Consider the following 26,971-nt stretch of genomic DNA (forward strand, 5'->3'; position numbering starts at 1 on the left):
GGAGGAAGGAACAAGGATCTTTTTTTCTTGAATTTTTGAATTTTATTTATTTTTTATACAGCAGGTTATTAGTTATCCTTTTTATACATATTAGTGTATATATGTCAATCCCAATCTCCCAGTTTATCACACCACCACCACCACCACCCCCCGCCACTTTCCCCCCTTGGTGTCCATACATTTGTTTTCTACATCTGTGTTTCTATTCCTGCCCTGCAAACCAGTTCATCTGTACCATTCTTCTAGAGGAACAAGGATCTTGATGTGTGTTCCCTGGTCATCTGCAGCTGTGGGTGACAAAAGGTACCTCGCTGGAAGTGGGCTCTGCACTAAGGTGCCAAGGTCCAACTGCAATGCCATGTGACCATGCAAAAGGGCGCATATGAGCCACCATTCTCTGCCCTACCTCCATGGCACACCATCAGTAGAGTTTGGTAAATTCAAATCCTTTAACATGTTTTGTAACATGTGTGATATGGCCTCTGCGATACGGCCACGGCTATAGTCAACCTCCCAACCCTCATTTTCTACTACTACTATGACCTTTTCCCATATTTCCTGTCTCCTCTCTAAACAGTTTCTCACCTCCACTGGGCCTCTAAAAACTCATTCTTTGGCTTGATATGTAGCCTTCCTCTTTCTTCACCTGGAAAACCCCTTCAAGACTGACCTCAGGACCACCTCCTGTTGAAGTCTTTCTAGATAACTCTTTCAGTCTCAGAGATTTTAGATTTTCTTCCTGTACTTCCATTATCTCAAGAAACTTGGCCTTTGCTGTACTGTTATCAACTGACATTCTTATCCATTTCCCAGACTTGACTGAGCATTACCTGAGGACAGGGACTATGATATAATTTTTCATTCATCAATGAGGACCTACTTAGGGATACAGAAGTTAATAAGATACGGTCCTGCTCTTGAGATCTTATAATCTATTGCTGGTGCTGAATAAATGAATGAAGAGTGAATGAATGAATTTATAAATGCTGGCAGCACCATCAACACTAACAAAGTAAACATATAAGATCCTCAAATAAGAAACAAGAAATTTCCTTCTATGACTTTTATTGTAATCATTCAAGGGATTAGAGGATTTTCTCCCCAGTGGTGTAACCAAAACACGGCTGTCTTGTGTATGTAGGAGAGTAATACATGAACAACCAGATTTTATGAAGCAGCACAATAAATCAAAAGGACAGGGACTAGTGTGGGAGTCAAGAACTTCAAATTTTCGTCCTGGAACTCCTGTCTGTGGCCTCAGACAAGCCACTAATTATCTCTAAGCTTAAAATGACAGGACTATAATCTTTATGTTTCCTTCGTACTCTAGCAATTTAGGAACTTACTTCATTTATATTCCTTTCATATAACTTTAAAGTAGAAATGCAGAAAAACAGAAAGACTGGGGGGGGGGGTGTTGATGTTTGTTTGTTTGTGTGTTGTCTGCGCCGCACGGCTTGCGGGATCTTAGCTCCCCAACCAGCAACCTAACCTGAGCCCTCGGCAGTGAAAGCACGGAGTCCTAACCACTGGTCCACCAAGGAATTCCCTGATGTTTGTTTTTTGAGCTTTCTTAACATATCTGTTTAGTTGGTATGGCAGAGACTGCTGTTTGCCTATCCAGTATCCATTCTCTCTTATTCATTACAGAGTCCCAATCTATTGGGGCAGCAATATGCTCACCTAAAACATATTTCCCAGCTTCCTTTGAAATGGGAAATCTCATGACACCGTTCTGGCCAATAATATGTAAACGGAAGTCACTGGGTGGGGCTTCTGCAAAAGCCCTTTGAAGCACAGACTTGTCCCAGTTTTCGCCTTTTTCCCTTTGTCCTTCCCTTTCTTCCTGCCTGGAATAAGGACATGATGGCTGGGCCTGCAGAGGCCATCTTAGGAGCATGAAATAAGCACTTAAGGATGGGAGAGAATAGCCAGAGGAGCTTGGTGACATCGTGGAGCCACTGCATCAGCTCTGAACTGCCTAAGATTCCTTGTTACTTAAGGGAAAGATAAACCCCTGATCTTGCTTAAGCCACTGTTGTTGAAGTATTTGATTACACACAGCTGAACTCAACTACTAACTGATACACAAAAAATAATACATTCACCTCTGGTTTTTGAAGCCTTAGAGCAGAATCCTTCATTTTCTTTGCACTATACTCTAGGTTTCTCAGACTGGATTCCACAAATAAATCTTGGGAGGTCTACAATTTTATGGCATAATGTTTATAATTGTTTTCATTTTTATCATAATAAAAATACAATTAATATAAGCATATTATGAATCATCTAAATCTTATATCTAAGTATCACCTTGTAATTTTAGTTCCCCTTTGCCTCTGTATCTATACTCATATTAGTGTCCATAATCAACTAAAGTGACATCACTCAACTTCCAATTTGTTGGGAAACCTGTTCATGCTGTATTCTTTTTAGCAGATATAAACACAAAACTACTCTTCTGCATTAATAATTTTCAAATGAAAAGTATTATGATTTGACATCATGAAAATGGCATATGTAATGGTGAAGCAAAACACCTCTTTAAATGTCATAGGCTAACGAGAAAAGAAATAAATGATATATGCTCATAGAAAAAATCATATACATTATGGCACAATATTTGAATGAAGTCACTGTAACAGTTCAAACTGTAAAAAATGTGGCAGAATCAAAACACAAAATTGTATAAGCCTGAGGAAGTCAAAAGTACTTACTGTCCAGGTAAAAGCTATTATACAGTAGTAAAATAGTAACTTTGCTGAAGACCCGCAGCCAGAAAAAATTATAATTAAAATAAAAGGCAAAGTGGATAAAACTTTAAATTTTGTTAAAAGCTTATCCACTTAATTCTATAATAATCACCAACTTTTAAGAATCAACAGGTAGTAATCACAAGTCACTTTTATTACATTATGAAACTTACTAGCAATCTCATGAAGAGGCTCTTAAACTTTTCTTGAGTACCCTAAAATGAAAATATTTTTCCAGTATTACTATTAATATAATTCAACCAGGCAACCAATGTTAACTGGTAGCTATGAGAGCATAATTAGCTAATATTTAAGGTACTTAAATGGATTGAGTCTAAGCTGACAAGGAATAGCTATCAATATACTGCAATATATTCAAAGTTTAATACAAAACAGAATCAACCATAAGACAATCAAGGTACTTGCAAACTGCTGAGAATAAGTACAGCTAACCCTTGAACAATGTGGGTTTGAACTGCGCAGATGTACTTAAACACTGATATTTTTCAATAGTAAATACTACACTACTACACAGTCAGTGGTTGGTTGAACCCTGGATACAGAGGGCCTACTATAAATTATACACGGATTAACTTGGAGTTGTTCAAGGATCAACTGTAGTTTCCAGGATCTACTAATTTCCTTCAGCAGTCTGATGATAAGCTCTATGCTGAAAAATAATGTTTCTTCTACATTTTCAAGAATAGAAAAATAACTTCAGATAGGATTTTCCCACATTTTATATGGGCAATGATTGGATTAGACACTAAGCTTTACAGAATTATCATGGGACATGTCATTAAAAATTGAACCTCAAGGAGGCCTGCCTAGCAGAGTGTAGGTTAAGTATGAGATTTGATTATCCTAAATCAGCAAAGAAAGCTATAAAGTTATCATCACCACATTGTATGTTAACTTAGGCAGATATTCTATGCATTAGTATTTATATTGTTAAAGTCAAAATCAGAAACATTAAATGCAGAATCAGACTTTCTACCATTAAACCTAACATTAATTATTAGGTTTCAGAACAACATAAAACTATTATTATATCTAACATTCACTGAACAATTACTGATTGCCAGGTACTACTCTAGGACTTGACATATCAATAATCCTAATTATATCAACAATCCTAATAAATTAGGTAACTTATTATCCTCATTTTACTTGGACAAAGTAATGGTAGAGCCAAAATTTGAACTTCAGTCTTAACTCCAGAGCCCACACTGTTAATTAACATACTATACTGCCTCCAGCATTATAATAGTAGAAAGATATTGTCTCAAGTCTGGTTCTCTTATCATATTAATGTTGTTAATTTGAACTTATGGTTTTGCAGTTTTACTTTAGTTGAATTTGTATGTCTGTTTTGATTTACAGGTTTATTAGAAGTATAAGCATATATTTTATGTATAAACATATTTCAATAACATCATGATAAAAATGACTTAAAGCCAGCACGAGGTATAAAGAAGGTTCATGAAAATATTTTTCTTTCAAAAGTTTGAGAAAAACTATTTTTTAGAAAAAAAAAAAGGTATAAAAAAATTATGTCGCTTTTCCAAAGCCTGACAGTGAGCTACCAGTCAAACACCATGAATATCTAGTTGGCTTTCACCTGACTTCAGTTACAACAATTTGCCCCACAGTTCTTATAGTCTCTCTCTTTATGAGGTTCTGAACCTTTTAAAGGATTTGTTGTTGCTGTTGTTTTAATACCACTAAATCTTAATTACTGAGGCATAACAAAATGACACAAGAAGAAACAGAAAATCTGAGTAGCCATTTATCTATAAAATAAATTGAATTAAAAAAAATCTTTTCCAAAAAAAAGATTTCACTGGTAAATTTTATCACTCATCAAGGAAGAAATAATACCAAAATTATGCAAATATTTTCAAAAACTAGGAGGAAGAGGGAGCACTACCCAACTTGTTTGAGGAGGCCAGCATAACCCTTAATACCAAAACCAGACAAAGATATTACAATAAAGAAAATTATAGATCAATATTCCTAATTTGATGCAAAATCCTTTAAAAACATTAGCAAGCTGAATCCAACAATATATAAAATGGGTAATACATCATGACCAATCCCAGGAATGCAGACTTATCCCAGGAATGCAAGGTTGGCTGTTTATTCACAAACTAATCATACGGGCTTCCCTGGTGGCACAGTGGTTAAGAATCTGCCTGCCAATGCAGGGGACACGGGTTCGAGCCCTGGTCTGGGAAGATCCCACATGCCGCGGAGCAACTAAGCCCGTGAGCCACAACTACTGAGCCTGCGCGTCTGGAGCCTGTGCTCCGCAACAAGAGAGGCCACGATAGTGAGGGGCCCGCGCGCCGCGATGAAGAGTGGCCCCCGCTCGCCGTAACTAGAGAAAGCCCTCACACAGAAACGAAGACCCAACACAGCCAAAAATAAATAAATAAATAAATAAATTTATTAAAAAAAAAAAAAAAAAAAACTAATCATACTCCAATAAAAATTTATAAAAACAAAAACCAAAAACTAATCAATATAATTCAACATATTAACCATGCACTGGGGGGGGGGGGCTATGATCAATTTCAATAGCTGAAGACAAAATATTTGACAAAATTTTAAATCTATTTATGATAAAAACTCTTAGCAAACTAATAATAGTAGGAACTTCCTCAAACTGATAAAGTACATCTACAAAAAATCTACAGCCAACATCATACTTAATATAAAAGACTGAATTGTTTCCTCCCAAGATCAGGAATAAGGCAAGAACGTGCTCCCTTGCATCATTTTTATTCAACATTGTACTGGATGTCATAGCTACTGAAATAATACAATAAATGAAAAGGAAGAAAAATTAGAACAGAAGAAGTAAAACTTGTCTATTCGTAGATGATATGGTTGTTTATGTAGAAAATTCCAGAGAATTCACAAAACAACAGCTAGAACTCATAAATAAATTCAGCAAAGTAATAGGATACAAGATTAATATTTTAAAAATCATATACCAGCAACAAAATATTAGAAAATTAAAGTTTAAAAAATTATATTCAAAGTAGTGCCAAATGTATTAAATACTTAGGAACAAATCCAAGATTTCTATACTGAAAACTACAAAACACTGCTGAGAGAAATTAAACATGACCTAAATAAACAGAGATATATACCATATTTGTAGATCGGGAAGATTCAATATTGTTAGGTTGGTATTATTCCCAAATTGATCTATATATTCAATGCAATTCCAATCAAAATTCTAGCAGGCTTTTTTAGTAGAAATTGACAAGTCGATTCTAAAATTTATATGGAAATATAAAGAACTTATAGAATAACTAAAGCAAAATTATAAAGTAAGAATAAAGTAGGAGGACTCACTCTACCTGATTTCAAGACTTACAATAATTTCCAGCTACAGTAATCAAGATCGTGGGGTACTGACAAAAGAATAGACACATATATCAATGGAACAGAGGAAGCAGCCAAAAATAGACCCACACATATTTGGTCAATTGATTTCTGACAAAACTGTAAAGGTAAATCTTTCCGACAAACAGTGTTGGATCAATAGGATATCCATTAAAAAAAAAAAAAAATCAACCTTTAGTTACACTACACGTAAAAATTAACTCAAAATGGATCACAGACCTAAATCTGAAACTAAAAAATTCTGAGAAGAAATCACAGGAGAATATCTTTGTAACCTTGGGGTAGGCAAATGTTCCTTAGGATGCAAAAAGCACGAGCCATAAAAAATTCTGATAAATTTTACCATATCAATTGCTAATGGAATATAACTAGCTTTAGCAGGGATGGAGAAGGGATCCATTAAACTTAAACACACTCAACATTGCTACCTTCTTTCAGGAGTTCCCTGAGTAACTTTCAATGCAAAGGAAACTTGGGTATGGTCTAAAAAGCACTGATGATGTCTCAACTAACAGACCAGTGATTTAAAAACCTAGAAACAACAAAAATAAAACAGAACATGAAAAGCAACAGCTCTTTTAAAAAAACAGAAATAAGGTTACTCTGGTTTTTTCTTATTGAGAATGACGTAAACTTCCTATTTTATTTTCCCACCAATTAGAACTCTCAGAATCTAAGAAGTATATCATATAAACTTAATTTCTCCATATTCCCATTAAAGGATACAATTTATTATATATGTTAAATATGGAAAACTACTTAAACAACGGAGATTTTATCAAAAACAAAAAAGTCTGAAGAAAACAGTTCCAACATTAATGTGTAGAAAGGAGATACTACTTTAAAAAAACACAGTAAAGGATATGGAAAGGGTATTTATTGCTATTGAGGCCTAGAATGTGCTTTCTAAAATTTAAAATACATCTATTGTTTCAAACAAAATTTATATGTAAATTATATAAATTAGTAGACATTAAAAATGGGCTTACAAATAAAGAATTCAGAGAATATTTGCTTTTACTTTAAGATAGTGTATTTATTAATTTTCAAATGTCACAACTACCATGTAACTATTATGTAATTTTTGGAAACAGACAAATTCTAAGGATACTTTGTCCACATTATTAATAATTTAAAAAATCACAGTAAAAAATATTTTAATTCCATACCATGCATATATAACATGTATTTCATTTACATTTCAATTCAGTAAAATCTACTGAATACCTGCTATATGCTAAACACTGTGTTATGGAGTAAACTGTATCCTTCCAAAAAGATATATTTTAGTCCTAAGTCCCACTACCTCAGAATTACCTTATTTGGAAATAGGGTCATTGCAGATGTAGTCAGTTAAGTTTGGATGAGGTCATACAGAGGTAGGGTAGGCCCCTAACCCAACACGACTGGTGTCCTTAAAAGATGACAGATACACAGGGAGAAAGCCATGTGACAACGAACGCAGAGATTGGAATTATGCAGCTGCAAGCCAAGGAACACCAAAGATTGCCAGCAAACCACCAGAAAGAAGCTAGTAAGAGGAAGGAAGGATTCCCTGCAGGTTTCAAAAGGAACATGGTCCTGCCAACATCTTCATTTAGGACTTCTAGCCTCCAGAATTGTGGGACAAGAAATTTCTGTTGTTTTAAGCCATCCAGTTTGTGGTACTTTGCTAGGCAGCCCTAGGAAACTAATACACACTGTGTGAAGCATTCCGAAAAAAAAAGAGAAATAAAACTGGCATTCTTGACTTCAAGAAGTTTAAAGCTTAATAGTACACTATGTAAGTCAACTAATTAATAAACTATAATACAATATAAGTAAATGTTCCAGATATGGGGATAATGATTAATTCTACTTTTGGGGTGAGGAATGCAAAGGAATCTTCTTTCGGGATCTGCTTCCCGAAAGGGGTGAAGGCATTCTACACAAAGGCACAGTGACTTGAAACAGTATGGTGATTTTAGCCAACTATAAGGATTCAGTTATTACTGGCTTGTGACCTTTAAGACGGGAACTATGGAAGAAAGATTAAACTGAAGAATAATGCAGGGGCAAAAGCACGATGGTCTTTGTGTACCATACAAAGAGCTTGGGAGTTTACTTTGTGAAGGGCCTAAATCAGAAAACAGACATGGGCCAAACTCGTATTTTATAAAGACCATTTTTCAGATAGATTAAAAGGTGGCAAGGGGCAAAGGAGTCTAGACCAGAGTCTAGACCAGAGGCCTAAGGAATTAAAAAGAGAGGAAGAGAGGGCAGATCTGTTAGAAGATAACAGGCAGCAATTGGTGATGAATTGCTTTTGAGGAATGAGGGTGAAAAGAGAGGCTAGAATAATTCCCAGCTTTCTATCTTGAGAGCCAGGATAGATTTGTTCTCCATCAAGATAAATATCATAAGAGAAAGAGCAAACGTATAGATTAGGAGTGATGATTTGTTCAATTTCCTTTAAAAAGCAATGGACTCAGGAATCACTGATTTTAACGGCATAATATGAACAGTCTATGCAACTTACGCATAAAAACCTCCCAACCTATAGACAAGTATGCCTTTCTATAAAGCCTTGTATGACTTTGCAAAACCATTTAAGGTAATTTGAAAAGTGGAAAACATTTCAGTAGACTTTCAAAGTCATTTTAATCAGGTTTCCTGGGTGAGAGTATAAAATATGTGCCTTCAGAGAGATTCACTGTTTCATGTAACTTAGTTCCCTAAGTCAAATGTAAAGTGTCACCTGCCATCTATACTTTCAACAAACATGTATTAAGCATTGTGAAGTGCTGGCTGAATCCTGGAAAGAGAAGGGTGACAAAGGCAGATAGTCTGTGTCATCACAGAGCTTACAGTCTAGGAGGACAGAGAAACAATAAAACAAATAATTTCAATCAAACATAGTAAGTGCTACAAAAGAGAAAGAACATGGTGTTACAGGAACACGAGGCAGGGGCATCTCACCTAGACTGAGATGAGTCAGGGAAAGTTACCTGCCTCTCACCCCACTAGTTTCTATGTAAGCTGAGAACCAAGGGACACATAGAAGTTAGTGAGAGGCAGGAAAAGTGTCCCGTTTGAAGGCCCAGAAAATAGAGAACATGCTATGTTTGAGAAAATGGAAGTTGTTCAGTATGGCTGAATGGAAGAACATAAGGAGGGGCCCATAAGGAGTGAAGAATGTACAAGATGTGTCTGAAAAGGCAGGCAAGGGCCAGATCATGAAGATCTTGTAGATCGTGTAAAAAAGTTTGGGCTTTATTATAGAGATAAGAAGAAAGTATTCTATGGTTGTAAGTAAGAAAGTGACTTTAGAATCATCATTCTGATAATAGTTTGAAGAGATCTAAGTCAGAAGTAAGAATCCAGTTAGGAGACAGAATGTAATAATTGAGCTAAGATATATTGGTAACCCGCCTTGGATAGTGCAGGGATGTTAAAAGGACAATAGATTTGAAAACCAAGTTAAGAGGCAGAAGATGAAAGATTAGATATGGGAGGTGGGAGGAAGGAATAGTTTAGAGATTCTGACTTGGCCACTGAGAAAGGGTTTGGTTTATGCCATGTTACGTTGAGGTGCCTTTAAAACATCCAAAAGGACTTCCCTGGTGGCACAGTGGTTAAGAATCCGCCTGCCAATGCAGGGGACACGGGTTCGAGCCCTGGTCTGAGAAGATCCCACATGCCACGAAGCAACTAAGCCCGTGCACCACACTACTGAACCTGCGTTCTAGAGCCCACGAGCCACAAGTACTGAGCCCACGTGCCACAACCACTGAAGCCCACGCACCTAGAGCCTGTGCTCCGCAACAAGAGAAGCCACCGCAGTGAGAAGCCTGCGCACCACAACGAAGAGTAGCTCCCACTCGCCACAACTAGAGAAAGCCCACGCGCAGCAACGAACACCCAATACAGCCAAAAATAAATAAATAAATTTATTTATTTAAAAAAACCCACAAACATCCAAAAGGAGGTATCAAATAAACAGTTGGATAGACACATAGATCAGTATCAAAAGATTGATAAAAGGAATGACGCAAAACATCTATGAACATTTTTGCACAATCATAATATAGAGGATAAAAACTGGACACACAAAATGACATTAATGATAGCCTGATCTAAAAAAAAAAAAAAAAGTGGTTATGAAGGAACCTAGGAGTAGCACAGATGTAGAGAATGGACTTGAGGACATGGGGAGTGGGAAGGGTAAGCTGGGACAAAGTGAGAGAGTGGCATGGACATACATACACTACCAAATGTAAAATAGATAGCTAGTGGGAAGCAGCTGCATAGCACAGGGAGATCAGCTTGATGCTTTGTGATCACCTAGAGGGGTGGGATAGGGAGGATGGGAGGGAGATGCAAGAGGGAGGAGATATGGGGATATATGTATATGTATAGCTGATTCACTTTGTTATAAAGCAGAAACTAACACACCATTGTAAAGCAATTATACGCCAATAAAGGTGTTAAAAAATGCATTAGATAGAAAAGGATAAGCTGAGAACATTTTATTCCATCAAAAAATAAAAATAAAAAGGCATAAACATGGGAAAAAAATTAATTACAATTACAATGGCATTCCATTCATTCAAAATATTCCCTATGTGTTGACTAGCAGTATTATTCAATCACATTTTAAAAGTGGTTTTCCTGTCAATGAACATGATTTGACATGATGATTCATGCTTTACAGCCCATTCAAAGAAGTATACAGTAAACAGAAAAACTGAAATTCTATCTCAAAGTGAGTGATGTTAACATTTTTAGCTGTCTTTAAATTCACATAGCCTCATTCTCCTGATGGAATTTTCCAGGACTTAAGGAGTAGCAGGGCCTAATAATGAAGAATCTGTCCTAGATGCTGAAAATACAGCCCCACCTTGGTAAGTGAGCTAAAGGCAGGCTGATACCATATTTCAGAGAACCATGCAAAAACACATACTACTCCACTGTCCACTGGAACTGCTCTGACCAAGGTCACCAATAACCTCCATGTCAACAACCTCATCTGACACTCCTCGGTTCTCTTCTTTTGGCTTCTCAGTGGCTTGCAGAGCTGTTCTCTGCCTTACTCGAAACTCTGTATCTTTCCTTGCATTCCATGATACTGCCCTGTTACTTTCTCAGTTTCCTTTGCTGGGGTTCATCATCTTTTTTTTGACTTTTAAAACTATAATTTATCAGTGGTCCTAGAATTCTTCTCATATTACTGCCTTACCAGGTGATGCTCTCATCCACCCCTACAGATCGGTTATCAGGTACATACCCTGACAATTAATATCCAAATTAATTTTCAATAAATGGCATTACCATCTCCTCACCTGCTGAAGTCCAAATCCTACAAGTCACTTTTGACTCCAATATGTTCTGCACATCTCTATGTAGAGGAACCTGCAGGCCTAGTTCAATTCTAAGACCTCACCTCTGGTCACTGGTTTCCAAAATACTAGGTTTTACAAAGCTTCTGGTTTATACTACTGCTACACTTCTAAAGCTTGTAATAAAAGATGAAACATTCAGACTAAGATGCATTTTCTCTATGCATAGTGGATAAGCTTTAAATATACATTTTTAATGTAGTAATAAGTTAGTTAATAAGTGTGGATATAATTACATGATATACATGGATACAGCTACATAATACATAAATTAATTCTTATATCTTTGCTGGTTCTCAGGAAGGGAAGAGAGGTCTTTTTTATTACTGTGAAATAGTTGCTCCTGGGAATGAGATTTTGAAGCTACTGTATATATCATATTAATAGCCCCTCCATTCTGACTTCCATTTTTAGGAATGAAGACGGTGAATACTGAAAGTGGTAATAATTGTTCCAGATAAGATGGTGAATCAGTGACAGGAATTGAGAATGTGAGTAATCTATTTTTTTTTCATAAAGCTAAATATTTTAGAAACTCTGAAAAGGGCTTAACAGATATCAAGATGACTTGAATATCAGGGCATTGGTAATAGGACTAAACCCTCCAGTATGAGGTCACAGCATTCATTTGAGAAAATACTCAAAGAAGGAAAGAGACCATTTCCCTGAGAAATGCAAAGGAATTTAAAAATTGATATGGTTTTGGTTGAGTATTATGGTCCCTTTGCAAAAGCACAAAAATTTCCTTACTTTTTCATATATTTCTATAGTTCATATTCTGATTCACTGCATATTTATCTATTTTACAATTAATACTGAATCATTTAAAATTCCAGTAGCTGAATATGTTTTTATATTTGGGAAGGTAAATCCCTCCTCGTTATCCTTATTTTTCAAAATTGTTTTCTGATTCCTAATTTTTATGGCAAAGCTTCCAATGTTTAACGAATTAAGTATGATATTAGCTACCTGTTCCTAATAAATTTTCTTAACTACGTTAAAAATGTTTTCTGGGCTTCCCTGGTGGTGCAGTGGTTAGGAGTCCGCCTGCCACTGCAGGGGACACGGGTTCGATCCCTGGTCCAGGAGAATGCCCCATGCCGCGGAGCAACTAAGCCCGTGCGCCACAACGACTGAGCCTGTGCTCTAGAGCCCACAAGCCACAACTACTGAAGCCCACGTGCCTACAGCCCGTGCTCCGCAACAAGAGAAGCCACCACAATGAGAAGCCTGCGCACAGCAATGAAGACCCAATGCAGCCAAAAATAAATAAATAAATAAATTTATTTTTTAAAAAATGTTTTCTATGTTTCTTAATTAAAGAATGTTGGATTTTATCAAGTATTTACTCAACTATACATTTGATCTTCTTTTTTCTTTTTTACATCATAAGTTACATTTACAGATTTCTCACTGTTGACCCACCTTGCATTCCTACTGCTACTGCTCAATTTCAGTCACTAGCCCCTCACCTTCTCTTTCACCTTTAAAACTAACTTCATCAGTGGTTCTGGCACTCCTCTCATGGTGTTTTACTAGATTATGTTTTTGTCTACCTCCGTCAATCTGGTTAGCAGATATATATTTCCCAATATTTTCCTAATTAATATCTCAATAAATGGCATCACCATTTTCCCAGCTGCTGAAGCCCAAATCCCAGATTTAGATTTCTAAATGTTTTTTAGGATTTGAGGATCTTTACACAAATACACTGCCCGGGGGCTCAACAGTTGTGAGCCAGGCATCTTCTTGCTCTGTAATCCTTCCCTAAGCACTGAATGCAGACTATTGGAGAGTAGAAACCTTGACCAGCACTGTGTTTTCAACACCTTTAACAAGCATGACACACAGAAGGCATTTGATAAATATTGCACAAGTAATGAATGATTACCTACTGAATGAACAAACTCAACTGAGTTCTCATGAATTCTTTAATTTGAAATATGCTACCCACCTGTTCTACCTGTCACCTAAACTTTAGCACTGTGTCTCCTCTGCCCCACTACCTCCTGCCCAACCTGACAAGAGCAGTTGCCACTCCTACCCATTCGCGAACAGGATTTCATGAAGCACAGAAGCAGTTCAGAGAAGGGGGGTGGGCTGTCAACAGCGCATGTGGAATATTCACTGGCTACACCTCCTTCAACAAGTATGCATCGTCTTTAATTGTAATCATACACTACTGAAAACTGACCCAGAAAGCCTGCTACAATCTTTTGCCTAGCTCACTAAAGAAGTCTTAAGTGAAGAAGGCTGAATAATATCCAATTTACAATAAAATCAAAGAGTAAAACTACGGGCCTGTGAATGAAGTAAGAGTATGTGCATATGCGAGTGTGTGTATTAGGTGGTAAACTTTGTAAAACCGTGCCCCGCTCCACTCCAAGAAAATCAGCCAGGGGCTACTGGCTTTGAAGGCAGCAGATGTTGCTCTGGGTACAAAAAAATGGTAGGGAAAAACCAACAGCTAGGTCTCTCTTGGAAGTATAGGGGCAGGAACCGACAGGCAGTTTAGCTTACCAAGGGAGATATGAGAGGTCATGGCGTATTCTGTACTTCACTAGGCTCCCAAGAGGTACCTAGTGAAGTCGGAGAGTGAACATCATGACCATCAATTCTGTGTGCTGCAATGCCTGAGGCCTGTTTGTTCCTTAACTCTCTCACTTGCCTGGCCTCTGCTCCTGGGATCTCAGGAACGTCTATGGTGACTAAAACTATAAATGAGTTCACTCACTCTCAATGAGATATCCCTTCAAAACGCTGCCTGGAGGTAAGCTCTAAGGTAGATGCTCTGTGCCCAGGAGATAGTACCAGCAACCCCGACTCCCACCTCCAAACCAGGCCTTGCTGCTCCAATTTTTGGAAGAATCTTTTGTTCTTTTGGGGGAAATTCATCTACTAATTTTTGCAGGGGGTAGGGGCAGGGAGGAGATTTTTCCTTGGCTTGTGCAAGGTGGTCAGCAGTAATTAGCTTTCTGAATAGTCAGTCTGATCCCATCTTCTTCCCTTCTTCCAGATTGTTGTGTTTTTGGTTGTTCTCCCAAAGTCCTCTTTTCTTGTTTTCCAGGGTTCCCACAGATTTTAATACATGGCATTTCAGTTGGCTTTAAGAGATGAGTAGAACCTTTAGCTCAGCTGACTGCGAGACAATGCACAACTGGAGAAACACTGCAACAGTGATTCCCAAATCAAGCTGTACACGGAAATCACCTAAGGTTCTTGTTAGAAAAAACAGGGCCTGTTTCTTAGCTCAACTCTAAAGATTCTGATTCTGATTCACTGACCAAGAGGTTGGGCTTAGGCATCTATTTTTATCCAGTGTTGAGTGACCATCATGTAGGAATCTTCAATTGAGAACCACGGTTCTATACATGACTTTTTAATGATGGATAAAGTATAATTAACCAAGCCTTTACTTTTAGACATTTTGCTTACTCTGATTCCATGCAATGTAAGTGCTACAATGAACATCTTTCTATATCAACCTTTTAATATGCCTCTATGTCATTTTGATAAATGCCTAGACATAGAGCCAAAAGCAGAGACTTAATTCTTTTAGTCAAATTGCCTTCAAGATAGGGTCTACCACAGATGGCTCCCAACTGTAGTACCTGATAGCATCTATTTCCTTACCTCTCTGCCTATGTATGATAGTATTGTTTTTTCAAATAATTGCTAACTTTAGAGGTAAAATGACATATTTTTTTAAAAAATAAATTTATTTATTTGTTTTTATTTTTGGCTGTGTTGGGTCTTCGTTGCCACGTGTGGGCTTTCTCTAGTTGTGGCGAGCGGGGGCTACTCTTCGTTGCGGTGCGCGGGCTTCTCATTGTCGTGGCTTCTCTTGTTGTGGAGCATGGGCTCTAGATGCACAGGCTTCAGTAGTTGTGGCATGCGGGCTCAGTACTGTGGCTCTCTGGCTCTAGAGTGCAGGCTCAGTAGTTGTGGTTCACAGGCTTAGTTGCTCCGTGGCATGTGGGATCTTTCCAGGCCAGGAAGCGAACCCATGTCCCCTGGGTTGGCAGGCGGATTCTTAACCACTGTGCCACCAGGGAAGCCCAATGACATCTTTTTGAGTTATTTTATAATTGTAAAAATACTTATTCATTCAATAAGTATTTCTTGAACACTTATCAGGCCTTGTGAGCAATGTGAGCAAAAACAAACATGGTTCTTACTCTAGCTTATGTAGACAGTATCATTAATACAATAATCAAACAAATAAACCTAGTAAATGGTACTTATTATTATCACTGTGGTAAATTATGCCATTAAATCTTATAAAGCTGAAACTTAACCTATTTAGAAATGTCAGAGAAAGCTCCCCTGAGAATTGAAGTTAACAATAAAGATAATGATAACAACACACACTGACACAGCACTCACTATGTGCCAGGTTTCATTCTAAATACATCAGATATATTAATGCATTGACCTTTATGAAGAGGTACTAATATTATCTCCATTGTACAAATGAGAAAACTAAGTCAGATAGTTTAAGAAACTTGTCCAATGTCTCAAACCTAGTAAATAAAGGAGTCAGGACTCAAACCAAGGTAGCCTGCCCAAGTCAGGGCTACTAACCACTACATTATACTGCCTCTCAGGTGATGTTCCTGAACCCAGTATCCACACTCAGTGTGCTCCCCACCCCCTTGCCCCATCAGAAAGGGATGATGTGCTGCAGTGCTCCAAAAGAATGGGACTCAAGCTCTATGCTGACTCAAGCTCCTGAGTTATTTAGGAATATTAAGGATGACAGCTCCTCCCTTTCACTTCACAGCTGCATCCATTTCTCCATAACCCCTAGGTGCTGGAGAAGGAAGGGGGAGGACTTTCCTTGTTTTAAAATTAGTAATCCCCAATTCACCCATGTTGATGCTTCCTTGGTAATCATCTCAACATTATAACATATTTGAACATTAAGCACCACTGTTTCATGAGGGTGTCGGGAAAAAAAATCCATTGATTTCTGATTTATAGACTTCTCAAGCTACGAGTGATTGCTTCTTGTGATGACCCTGCCTGACAGACCTGGTGCCCATAGGCTGGCAATTTATTCTTTTTTTTTTTATTGGCAATCTATTTTTATACTTGCATGTACGTTAGGCCTGTAAACACTAAGGATGGATTACTCTGAACACAATGTAAGCAGATAAGGCATTAGAAACACGGGAACTGTAAAGGCTTACAACTCAAAACCCAAAAGCCTCTGTCAGTCTGCTAAACTTTTGAAAGTTCAAAGTATGACAACTTAAAGAAACACATTCCAGGGATTTCTGTTAGAAGCACTCACTCAGTTTGGGCCTTGAATGGGTTAGTGAGCTAAATTCTCAAACAAATTATTGAGCAAACAGTCACTACTCCCACAAAGTACCGGAGTCCTCATTATCCAGACACATTAACTATGACCCTATAATCATGAGACTGTGAAGAGAAGCAAAAGCTGTCATACACAAAATATTCACTAATGAGCTGCCCAGTCCCCATTCAAACTCCCCCTCTAAATACTAGAGTCTACTTCTGGGAACCTGTTTATGTCACTCTCTCATTTTTGGATGCTGCAAATACCTGACCATATATAAGCAGGATGAATGTAAACTGAAACTACAAACTTTTCCAAAAATGCAGGATTTGAACAAGTTGCTGAAAAAATGCTGGAGAACTGATTTAATCATATGCAAAGCCATTTTTACAAATGAATGTCTGGCATACTTAGACCAGACAGCAAATGTGGGGAATTCTCAAAGATGATACAACAGATATTTCAAAAAAGAATGAATTAAAATTCTCTTAGGAAAACTGAAGAAACCAAGGGATATTTCCACAAAAGCATCGCTTTTCCTGACCCGGCTCAGTGAAATGAAACTGGTGAAGAACACTGTATTCTGCTTATATAATTTTGTCAGAAAAGCTATACCCCCCAAATGAACATTCAAGCCACTTCTTGTTCATTCTGAAGATTAGCACAGAGCTTCGATTATATAGATCTTGTTAAATACAAGATTTTTAAAAAACTATTAATAATTTTTTTTTTTTAGTTGAAGCCTATACAGTATCAGTGTTAAAAAAGGAATGAAATTCTAATACATGCTACAACATGGATGAATCTTGAAGACTTTATGCTAAGTGAAATAAGCCAACCACAGAAGGACAAATACTGTATAATTCCACTTAGAAGAGTTACCTTGGGGACTTCCCTGGTGGTCCAGTGGGTAAGACTCTGTGCTCCCAATGCAAGGGGCCCAGGTTTGATCCTGGTCAGTGAACTAGATCCCACATGCATGCTGCAACTAAGAAGTCCGCACACTGTAACTAAAGATCCTGCACGCTGCAACTAAAGATCCCACGTGCTGCCACTAACATCTGGCACAACTAAAATAAATAAATAAATAAAATATTTTAAAAAAAGAGTTACCTGCAAGAGTCAAATTCAAAGAGACAGAAAGTTGAATAGTGATAACCTGGGGCTGGAGGAGACTGGAATGGAGAGTAACTGTTTAACAGGTACATTAAATTTTTAATTTCAGATGATGAAAGTTCTAGAGATGCATTGCACAACAATGTGCAATGTGAATATACTCAGTAACACTGAACCATACACTTAAAAATGGTTAAAATGGTAAATTTTATGTTATGTATATTCTCCCACATTTAAAAAAACCTTATAATAAAGCAGGAATAAGACATAATTTCCTTAACCTTAAAAAAAAACAAAAACAAAAACTGATGCAGTAAAAGGTTAATTCAGCAGGCTAGGGTTGCTCAAACACTGTATATTCAATGAAAGGAGAATTAATCCTTGACAAGCTCCTGGGAGGTGACCCCTAAATTCATCGAATATTTTGCCTGAGGAAACTGTTTTGTATGCCTGAGACTTAGGGCCACACTGTACCAGCCTGACCTATGGGGGCTGGAGACTAAGTAGTTAAGGTCAGTCACATGAGCATTGCATGCTTACGTGACTGACTCTCAACAAAAACCATGGACACCAAGGTTCAGGAAGCCTCCCTGGTTGACAAATATGTGACATGTTTTGCTGGGAGAATTAAGTGTGTCTTCATGTGACTCCACTGGGAAGGCACACCTAGAATCTTATGCATGGTTTCTCCTGGACTTCACTCATCTGCTTTTTCCCTTAGCTGGTTTTAATCTATATTCTTCCACTGTAATAAACTGTAACTGTGAGTATAACAGCTTTCTAAGTACTGTGAGTCCTTCTAAGAAGTCATCAACCCTGGGAGTGGTATTGAGGACCCCCAATACAAAGCCCCAGTCAAGTCCCCTCACTAGCTACCATAAAATTTTCATCCCTACTTTAAGTGGGTTCACTTTAAATGCCCTTTCAGTGCCAGTTATCCTCAGCTAACAAGGACCTCCCTTACATAGCCTCATCAACGATCCTTAGTAGATGGGTAACCAAGAGTTCAGACTTGCTAGAATGGATGTTCTCAGCCACAGTGCTTCACCATGGGTATCTACTGATAAACTGAGATTTGTTACTAGTTATAAAACACCAGAGTATATAAACTGTTTACCTGTTAGTGGATTGACATTAGTGTGTATTTAGGGTTTGCCTACAGTAAAATCGCTCTCTGTTAGAGGCTCCAAAGAGCCAAAGAGAAGACACTGCAATTTTCTCAACATGGCTTTTTGCGGCCTCTGGATCTGGACTCTACCAGTGAGGCTGACTGCTCAAACTTAATTCCTTCCCATTCAAAAGCTGAGCTCCAACCATATTGATTCATTCTAGTTCTCCAATCTATGGTATCTTAACTCCAGATCTTTACAAATACTGTCTTTTTTTTTTGCGGGGGGGGATGGTAGCTAAACATCATCCTACTCAATCTTTGCAACTTGATTTAGAACAAGGTTTTTCACCCCTCAGCACTACTGACATTTGGGCAGGGTAATTCTTTGTTGTGGGGACTGTTCTGTGCATAGGATATTTTACAGCATCCTTGGCCTCTACCCACTAGAAGCCAGTAACCGCCCCCCCTGACTCAAGTTGTGACAACCAAAAATGTCTCCAGATATTGTCAAATGCTTTCTTCTACCCCACTTCCATTTGAGAACCACTGATTTAGAGTCATTTCTTCAACCCCTCCCCATTAAAGGCTCTGTAGTTCCCACTTCATTTGTCCCCCTGGGACTTGATGTTACCACACTTAAATGTCCACCTCTATTAGAGTGTTAATAGAGGTGGTTTCATTAATCCACCTTGAGCATGGTTTTATTAATCATTACACTCAGCTCTGAGCCCCATGCCAGGCACATAACAACCTCAACAAATACTTGTGGACTAACTAAATGGATAGGATTAGGATATGCAGAATGTGGGAATTACAGGGAGGAAACAATGTTGAGTAAACGCAAGAAGGTGGGAAGTTCAGGGTGCACAAAGTTCAGGGTGCAAACATCTTCATTTGCTTGAGAATGTAGTAGATTAAGGAAAGTAGCAGGACAAGTTAAGAAAAATAAATTGAAATGACATGAAGAGTTACAAAGGCCAAAAAAGAGCCTGAACCTTACTGGGAAGGAGAAATCAGAGGACTGAAACAGATGGTATTTACTACACCCCCTTCCACATAAACCATTCATGAGTTTATATATTAATGAAGCATGTGTTTATATATCACCCTAGCAAAAATGAGGCAGCACATCCTCTAGTGTTTCTTTGATCAACTGCTGCTCTGCATGTTGAAAGCCAATGTGTGCAAATGTGTAAGTTGTAGATTTTGGCACAGACTTAAGGAAATCTATCATTTCCACAAACCTCGACTCCCTGGAGTGATAGAGTAGATTACAAACATCCAACTTTTAGTGTGCTGAACTGGGATTCAACAGCTCTGGGCTGCATGTCCCTTCACCAATCTTGATTCATTTATTTATTTATTCAACACCAATAACTCAACGTCTATTCTCTTCCAAGCACTGTGCTCTGTGCCAGAGATGCAGCATTAAGTAAGACAGCTGTTATCCCTACTCCCACTGAGTTTAAAGTCCAGCTAGAAATGCCTACAATTAAACAAGCAATTACAAAACAGTATGTCCGTTATAGTGAGGAAGTAGAACTTAGGGTTCTTCATCAGTAAAATAAAGCGGCTGAATAGTGGTCTCTCAGGATCCTCTTAGATCTGACATTTACTTCAAGCCTAACAATATATAAAAATTTAAAAACTTTTCAAGTTGCTAGACATTTTCCTCCATTTTATAGTAAAGAAGACCCCAGACATGAAAAGGGCTAAGAAACAAATCTAATACACTGTGAAACTGTGAGAAGCAGAATTTTAGTGCACAAAGATTGGGTACACAGAAGAAAAGAGGACATCTTCATTAAGACAACAGAGACAGAGACAAGGGTGCACATCTACCTCCTTTACGTAATTAATGGCAAGACAGCAACACAAACATCATAGAGAAATGTAAATACTGTAGGAAAATCTATGTTCCAATGACTTGATAGTTCAGCTAAAATCTCTTATAAATTTTATAAGTATTTCCATGACAGATACTTCATATATTTATTCCTTAAAAATATAAAGATTAAGCATCTTCTATGTACAATAAATTGTGCTAGACGCTATTATACCATAGTAAGCATAAATCAGACATGAATATGGCCCTTAAGAAGCTTGCTGTTTAGCAGTAAAGTTAATGAAGGAGTTAAGCATTTTACAGAATTCTTTATACAAACCTCTGAAACTTAATATCACATTCAGAACATCAGTATAAACAAGGTGGTCACAAGATCTGGCCCACTCAGCATCTATTTACATTTAATGGTTAATTTTTTGCTCAGATATGTACGTGAAGTAGATGGTTATTTCTGAGTACCCATTGAATGTAAAGGGATTTAAATAATATTTGGGCTTTTTTTTCCCCCAAAAGATGTGCCTATAATGTGTGTTTTTTATAAATGGGTTGAAAATTTTGGGTTGTTACTAACAGGACGCGTCTGGATGAGCAATGTTCAAGCTGTCCAGAGAGTCAATCTCCTTAAGGTGGACAAAAGCCATGAAGAATGCTTGATTTATAAAATCTCAGGCAAACTGTGTGAAGCCTCAGAATTCCTTTCTGAACTACCAAAATACAAAGGTGAAGTAAGAAACTCACAAAGCAAGCCATGCGATTTCCCAGTTTCCCTCCTTTGAGTTAAGCTCTATCACTTTACAGATGGTAACTGGATCAAACTCCCCAGACCCAAAATACGACCAAATCATCAAAAGAAAATAGTAAACTTTAGAGCATCATCAGCTCCAAGTTTGAAAAGATGTTAAATTATCCTATAGCAAAAGAAAGAGATGTGTCTCCCAGATACACCCTAGATGTGTTTGCAATCTAATGTAAGTGGCACCCACTTGTTAATGTTGCTGTGAATGTCAAATGAGAAGGTATAGTAAGCACCTATTATTTAGTTATCTGGCACTTCACTAAGAAGAAAAGATCCAGATCCCTTAGTGGCCTGGAAAGCCCATTCTAAACTGACCCCATTCTAACTTTTCCATTCCATATCTAAACTAAAATCCAGTAATAAATATTAGATGACAGTCCTTTTAGTTGTATTCATATTTAATTATTTTGTATTTTGTTGCTAAAGCTTCCTTTTAACCAGTATATTTGTCTCAAAACACAGCAGATGTGTTGCTTAATATCTATTAGTATTTAATATACAATAACTAATACTCCTTTCATCAAAAAAGACTTTGAACATGAGTTATGTGTCCACAAAAAGCACAAGAATATTAATGGTAGTATATGTGCATCTTACTATATATAAATTATACCTTAATTTTTAAAAAGGACTCAAGGTGCAGGGGCAGTGAACGGAGTTTAGTTTCAAACGTAGGAAGTCCAACCCTATACCACTCTTTATTACTAAACTACACAGTCTCATGAATGTGAACCCAAGGAGAATGAAGAGAACTTGAAACAACAGTGTCTGGCTACACCCACTGCCTGGCATAGCAGTCATATTTACTTCTAACAGGTGCCATCATTTCTTTAGTGTCATTAATCAGTCTACTCTGAGTACTCAGATAGCCTAAGCTGTTTTCAATATCCTCTCTTTCTTGTCTTGGTTTTCCCAGAGTAGATGTTGTAATAAATAATGATTCATCTCATGTTGAGAGAGAGGGCTCTAAATTAATTTGTCAAAAACTATTCAATAGAAGCCTACTCATAAACAGATCAATTCACTAAATGTACCAAGTTTATACTTTCATTCTTTGAAGATTCCAGTGAAATTTTAGTATTTGCTTCACAGCAGTTTTTAAGAACTATTTAATTTGTAAAAAGCAAAGAGCTATAGAGTGGTTTAATTTTCCTATAAATATATTCTTCACAAATATATTCAGTTAATGTAAATATATTCTTTATAATGATTATATTCATGAATATATCCTCCTCATGAATATATTCATGAATATATTCTTCTTTGCCCTATTGGGAAAATGTTTTAATGCAGGTTAAAATTAATGAATACCAATATATTCATGAACATTTTCATAAGTTTATATTCATATTCATAAGCTATGTTCTTGACCATATTGGGGCATTTTTGAACCTGGTTTAAAATTTAATGAATATCAATATACTCATTAAGACTATATTCATATTTTTAAAAATAAATTTATTTATTTTTATTTTTGGCTGTGTTGGGTCTTCGTTGCTGCGCACGGGCTTTCTCTAGTTGCAGCGAGCGGGGGCTACTCTGCTGCGGTGCTCAGGCTTCTCATTGCAAAGCACGGGCTCTAGGCGTGCATGCTTCAGAAGCTTGGGCATATGGGCTTAGTAGTTGTGGCCTTGCAGGCTCTAGAGTGCAGGCTCAGTAGTTGTGGCGCACGGGCTTAGTTGCTCTGCAGCATGTGGGATCTTCCTGGACCAGGGCTCGAACCCGTGCTCCTTGCATTGGCAGGTGGACTCTCAACCACTGTGCCACCAGGGAAGCCCCAAGACTATATTCATATTTTCATCAGCATATATTCATATTCATGGCCTGTACTCTTTACCATAATGTGAAATTTTGAGCTGTTTAAAATTTAATGAATATCAAAAGGTTTGTTAAGAATATATTCATAAGAATATAATTATATTCATTGTATATATTCAAGAAGAGTATATTCACAAGGCAACTAACCTATCCAATAATTTTAACCTTTGACAAAATGAACATCCCTTAAAACAGTGCTAAGAATGTATTTGTTTTTATTGGTGAATTGGCATGCTTTCTTCTAGAAGGGCTTTTATCTCCAAGCATACAGTGGCCCTAGGATTTACCCAGTGAAACCTATTTGGGCATGTACCAGTGGTGTCCCAGTATTTCTCAGATCTCTCTGCTTTTCTTTTACTCTAACACATTGATTTGGAACATATTCAGGACTAACAGGGTTTTTTTTTTTGACTGAATGTAAGAACTTCTAGCAGTCCCATCAGCTGATTATTACTCTCTGTCTTCAGTAATCATTTCTGTTCTACTTTTTAGAATTGTTTTTCATCAGATTTATTTTTCATTTAATTCTCTGATTTGATTGCTCTGTTTTACCTATTTTAATGTTAGGAGAAAACTTCCTTAACCTAATAAAAAGTATTTATCAAAAAACATAAAACCGGGCTTCCCTGATGGCGCAGTGGTTGAGAATCTACCTGCCAATGCAGGGGACACAGGTTCGAGCCCTGGTCTGGGAAGATCCCACATGCCGCAGAGCAACTAGACCCGTGAGCCACAATTACTGAGCCTGTGCATCTGGAGCCTGTGCTCCGCAACAAGAGAGGCCGTGATAATGAGAGGCCCGCACACCACGATGAAGAGTGGCCCCCACTTGCCGCAACTAGAGAAAGCCCTCGCACAGAAACGAAGACCCAACACAGCCAAAAATAAATAAATAAATAAATAAATAAACCCAAAGTTAAAAAAAAAAAACAAAAACAAACATAAAACCTTAAAACTGGAACAAGAGATGAGACTGCCATCAAAAATTACAAATAAACAGTCTATTCATGATTATTATTCAAACTGTTCTAAATGTGCTACCTAGCTCTGCCATACAAGGACACAATGAGAAGATACCTATGAATGAGGAAGAGCGATCTCATCAGACTTCGAATCTGCCTGCGCCTTGACCTTGGACTTCCCAGCCCCCAGAACTAGCGCCCAAAAGTTAACGCTTTTTTATGATTAAAAATATTCTGGAGAGCAGCCAAGATGGCGGAGCTGAAGGACCCTAAGCTCACTTCCTCTCATGAGCACAATCTGCAGAACCATCATTAAAAAAGACTGAAAACAGGACTTCCCTAGGGGTCCAGTGGTTAAGACTCTGGGCTCCCACTGTAGGGGGCATGGGTTCAATCCCTGGTCGGGGAACTAAGATCCCACAAGTCACGTGGCACAGCTACAAAAAAAAGACTGAAACCTACCAGAAAAGATCCTCTACAACTAAAGATATAAAGACGAAACCACTGGTAGGAGGGGCGGACTTATGATATAATCAAATCTCATAACCCCTTGGTGGGCGACCCAGAAACTGGAGAATAATTATATTACAGAGGTTTTACTGCAGAAGTGAGAGTTCTGAGTCCCACGGTCAGGCCCTCTAACTCCAGGGGGTCCAGCACCCAGGAAGACGAGCCCCCAGAGCATTTGGCTCTGAAGGCCAGTAGGGCTTGACTGCAGGAGCTCCACAGGATTGGGGGAACTAGAGACTTCATTCTTAAAGGGCGCACACAAAATCTCACATGCACAGGGACCAAGAGCAAAAGCAGTAATCTGACAGGAGCCTGGGCCAGACCTACCTGCTGGTCTTAGAGGGTCTACTAGGGGGGCATCTGTGGCCCACCCTGGGGACCTGGACACTGGTGGCAGATATACTGGGGAGCATTCATCTGTGTGAGCTCTCTTGGAGGCTGACATTTTGGCACCAAGACTGGCCCCACCCAACAGCCTGTAGGCTCCAGTGTTGGAACGCCTCAGGCCAAACAACAAACTGGGTGGGGACACAGCCCCATCCATCAGTAGACAGGCTGCCTAAAGACTTCCTGAGCCCACAGCTGCCTCTAGACATGCCCCTAGACATGGCCTTGCCCACCAGAGGACCAAGACCCAACTCCACCCACCAGGGGCCAGATACCAGAAGCAAGAAAACTACAGTCCCACAGCCTGCAGACCTTGTCTGCAAATGCAGGCCAGACACTACCCTAGGACCAGCTGGCCCCTGGTCCTCGGGTGACGAGAAGGGAGTGTACATTGCTGGGATGCACAGTACGTCTCCTACAGAGGGCCACTTCTCCAAGGCTGAGAAACATAACCAACCTACCACATACATAAAAATATAAATAGCTATTTAGACAAAATGAGGTGATAGAGGAGTATGTTTCAGACAAAGGAACAAGATAAAACCCCAGAAGAAGAACTAAGTGATGTGGAGATAGACAATCTACCCAAGAAAGAGTTCAGAGTAATGATCGTAAAGATGATCAAAAAACTTGGGAGGGGCTTCCCTGGTGGTGCGGTTGTTGAGAATCTGCCTGCCAATGCAGGGGATGCGGGTTCGAGCCCTGGTCTGGGAAGATCCCACATGCCGCGGAGCAACTTGGCCTGTGAGCCACAATTACTGAGCCTGCGTGTCTGGAGCCTGTGCTTGGCAATGAGAGGCCACGATAGTGAGAGGTCCGGGCACCGCGATGAAGAGTGGCCCCCGCTTGCCACAACTAGAGAAAGCCCTCGCACAGAAACGAAGACCCAACACAGCCATACATACATACATACATACATAAATAAAAAGAATGTAAGCAGACAAGAATAGCATTAAAAAAAAATAAAAAATTAAAAAAAATTAAAAAAAAAAAAAAAACTTGGGAGAAGAGGGGCTTCCCTGGTGGTCCAGTGGCTAAGACTCTGCCCTCCCAATGCAGGGGACCCGGATTTGTTCCCTGGTCAGGGAACTAGATCCCACATGCCACAACTAAGTGTTCGCATGCCTCAACTAAAGATGCTTCATGCCGCAACTAAAGATCCCACATGCCCTAAAGATCCCACATGCCGCAACAAAGATCTCGCATGCGGCAATGAAGGTTCCACATGCTGCAACTAAGACCCGGTGCAGCCAAATAAATAAATATTAAAAAGAGAAGAACGGATACACAGAGCAAGAAATTAGAAGTTTTTAAAAAATGTGCTAGCCTATGCAATGAGGCAAGATAATAGACAAAAATATGGAGAAGAATAAAAAAACCATCATTATTTCCAGATAAAATGTCTGTCTATCTAGAAAATGAATTTTTTAAATGGATTAGAATTTGAAATTCCAAATAGCTTAAAATTTTAATTTAAACAAAACCAAAAAGACTAGAAAAAATAATTTTATAATTTTGGAATGCTAAGGCATTTACAATTTAATTAAATTTAAATTTAATTTATTTAAGTGT

At 38.2% G+C, this 26,971-nt stretch overlaps 1 protein-coding gene across 10 annotated transcripts in view; it reads right to left on the bottom strand.

Moving 5' to 3' along the window:
* KIAA1958 overlaps positions 1 to 26,971 on the bottom strand; it is a 225,388-nt gene that overhangs the window by 144,098 nt on the left and 54,319 nt on the right. For 2 of the 10 annotated variants that reach the window (XM_082469155.1, XM_082469157.1), the window contains exon 2: positions 2,927 to 2,968. The exons of the other annotated variants lie outside the window; for them this stretch is intronic. The gene's annotated coding sequence lies outside the window, so the exon portion shown is untranslated. The remainder of the gene's footprint in view (positions 1 to 2,926; positions 2,969 to 26,971) is intronic. 10 annotated transcript variants of the gene reach the window in all.

The sequence above is a fragment of the Balaenoptera physalus genome (assembly GCF_965194825.1).
Source record: "Balaenoptera physalus genome assembly, chromosome: 7".
Classification (NCBI taxonomy): domain Eukaryota; kingdom Metazoa; phylum Chordata; class Mammalia; order Artiodactyla; family Balaenopteridae; genus Balaenoptera; species Balaenoptera physalus.